Raw genomic sequence first — 2,891 nt, forward strand, 5'->3', positions numbered from 1 at the left:
CTTGCACCTGGGAGGCAACATACCAATCGTGAGTCTCTCTCGCCCCCACAAAACCGCCTATCGGTGCCCCATAACGATTGCTCTGCTCTTTTCCAAACTTCACTTCTGAGCAACAGGAGCAGGCTCCGTGCCATCGGCCTGAAACCCATTGCTTACCTCTGCTCAGTCGTCTTCCCCACAAGTATCCAAAATTGACTTTAATGAGCCTGACGTGATTTGAACACGCAACCTTCTGATCTGGAGTCAGACGCGCTACCGTTGCGCCACAAGCTCACGAGGAGATTGGGACCTCTATTCATGCTTAAGGGAAGTGATCGCACTACAATGATTTTACGTCTGCGTAACAACTGAGATCAACAGTTCATGTCTGTTCTGTCTCTCCACCTCTCCTTCTGTTTCTCGAAACAATTTCCAACTCTACCTCAATAAAAAGCTGAAAGAACTGCGGATGCTGTATATCAGAAACAAAAAACAAACAGTAGTTGCCGATGACCCTTCCATAGAACTGATGGTGATTGGGAAAACGTTGGTTTATATGCAGGAGATATTGTGGGAGGAAGGCGGATGCAGTAAATGATAGATCAGGACAGAGCCCAAAGCGAGGGAAGAACTGTTGGACAGAAAAGGGAGTTGATAACGATCTGCGTGGGAGGGTGAATGGAGATGTTCGTGGCAGTCATAGGTAGTGTGTAATGAAAGACTATGTGATAACAAGGCTTGGTGTGTGTGGTAGGGACGAGGATGCTATGGATTTCAAGCCCTAGAATTATTGAATTCGATATTGGGACCGGAGGGATGTATGGTCCAAAAGTGTAATATCCGGTGCGCTTCGTTCTGCTGGTGCTGGGCTTCGCTGGGACAATACAGCAAACCTGAGACAGAGATGTTGGCCACGCAACAGGGTGGGGTATGGAATTGGCAGGCAACCGGAAGCTCAGCGTCTTTTTTTGCGGGCAGAACGTAGATGTTCTGTGCAGCAGTCACCCAGTTAATGCCTTGGTTTCCCCAATGTAAATGAGCCCGTATTATGAGCAGCAAATGCAGTAGACTGGGTTGTGGGTAGTGCAGGTAAAGTGCCGCTACACCTGGAAGGTAAGTTTGGGCCCTTCGATAGTCAGGAGGGAGCAGGTAAATGGGCTGGTGTCACACATTCGGCAGTTGCAGGGGAAAGTGCCGTTGGACTGTTGGGGTGGGAGTGGAGTTAGGGTTGGTGGGAATGAAGGAAGAGTGAACCCAAGGTATAACACCTGCCCATTTACTTAACCACTGCGCGCCTTTATTGGGAAAAAAAACTACCCAGGTAAGTTTGCGCTACACCAGCTTCCGGGTCCGCTCCGCACTTTTTTCGAAAAAGATATTTAAATTTAAACCATGAAACAAACGTAACCGCGTCTACAAACAGATAGTGCCAAACAGCCCTTACCTGCTCCGCGGAGAGAGTGAGGATTGTTCACTCGTTTGTGGGTGTTGGGATGATTGCTTCTGCGGTTAAGTGTTTGGTTTGCGTGTGTTGTTTTTCTGTCGACGCTAGTTTGAAGTTCCCCATTGACTGTTCGCTCTACTGTGACATCTAGGAATGGCACTTTGTTGCTGTTCTCCTCCTCTTCAAACCAGGAGTCCCCCTCAAGCCACAGTCTCACCACTTGGAACACCAGTATACAGACTAGTCAAAGACCTCCACTGAAGACTAAAACACAAGTCGAAGACTCACGCCACTCCAGTTACTCCATCCAAGAATTCTTGAACACCAAAGACAACAAGATAGAAGAGGATGGAATAATACTGTCCTTTGGCATACAGCCCTGTTCACATCCATTAACATCAACGTGACCAAAGAAAACTGAAGACACTACTTGAAGAACCAAAGACACAAACACCAAACAGCACCAACTTCATCAGCAAAGATGACACTGTCAAGCTCGTGGAGCTGTGCCTTACCTCCCACTTCCTATTCAGTAACAAGACTGACAAACAAATCAACGGAGCACCCATGAAACCACCAATATCAGGATTCCTAACAGAAGCAATAATGCAGAGTTTCGAACAAACAGCCCTTCCAAAGATCCAACCCAAACTTTGGGTCGGCTACAGTGATGACACTTTTGTCACCACAACGTGAAACAACTTAGAGGAAACCTACAACACCATCAACAATTTCCTTACTGGCATAAAATTCACAAAAGAGGAGAACAACAAAAAGTGTTGTTGTTCTAGATGTCACAGTAGAGCGAACAGTCAATGGTAAATTCAAAACAGCGTCGACAGGAAAACAGCACACGCGAAACAAGTACTTAAGCTGCAGAAGCAATCATCCCAACACATACAAACAAATCTGCATCAGGATGCTATTTCAACGAGCTACTTCACATTGCAGCACCTAGGAACGACGAAGATCAGGAAACAACGATACAGCGCATTTAAGAAGAATGGATAGCCTGCCGACCCGGGGAAAATTGCGTCCCGGACCGGGAATTGAACCCGGGCCGCGGCGGTGAGAACGCCGAATTCTAACCACTAGACCACCAGGTAGATATAGACCTGCTTTGTAGCTCTGCTAAAAATTGCCTCGCTGCCTGGGAATCGAACCCGGGCTGCAGGAGAAAGAAGACTTTCACCGGTCCATTCATCAATGTAATTTTTTTTGTATCCATTGCTCCCGATGCGATCTCTATAACATTGGGGAGATTGGAGAGTCAAGTCACTTCTCCGGGACACCCGCACCAATCAACCCCATCGCCCTGTGGCCTAACATTTCAATCCACCCTCCCATGCTGCCAAGGACATGCAAGTCCTGGGCCTCCTTCACCGCCGCTCCCTCCCCACCCGAGGCCTGGAAGAAGAACACCTCATCTTCCGCCTCAGAACACTTCCACCCCAGGGCATCAATGTAG

General features: G+C 47.9%; 1 non-coding gene across 1 annotated transcript; it reads right to left on the reverse strand.

Annotated features, from left to right (window-relative positions):
- Positions 1–201: 201 nt before the first annotated feature.
- Positions 202–273, reverse strand: trnaw-cca (transfer RNA tryptophan (anticodon CCA)). Its single transcript has one exon. It is a non-coding gene; the product is annotated as a tRNA-Trp (tRNA).
- Between the last annotated feature and the right edge of the window lie 2,618 nt (positions 274–2,891).

This window comes from Hemiscyllium ocellatum (assembly GCF_020745735.1).
Source record: "Hemiscyllium ocellatum isolate sHemOce1 chromosome 27 unlocalized genomic scaffold, sHemOce1.pat.X.cur. SUPER_27_unloc_9, whole genome shotgun sequence".
NCBI lineage: Eukaryota > Metazoa > Chordata > Chondrichthyes > Orectolobiformes > Hemiscylliidae > Hemiscyllium > Hemiscyllium ocellatum.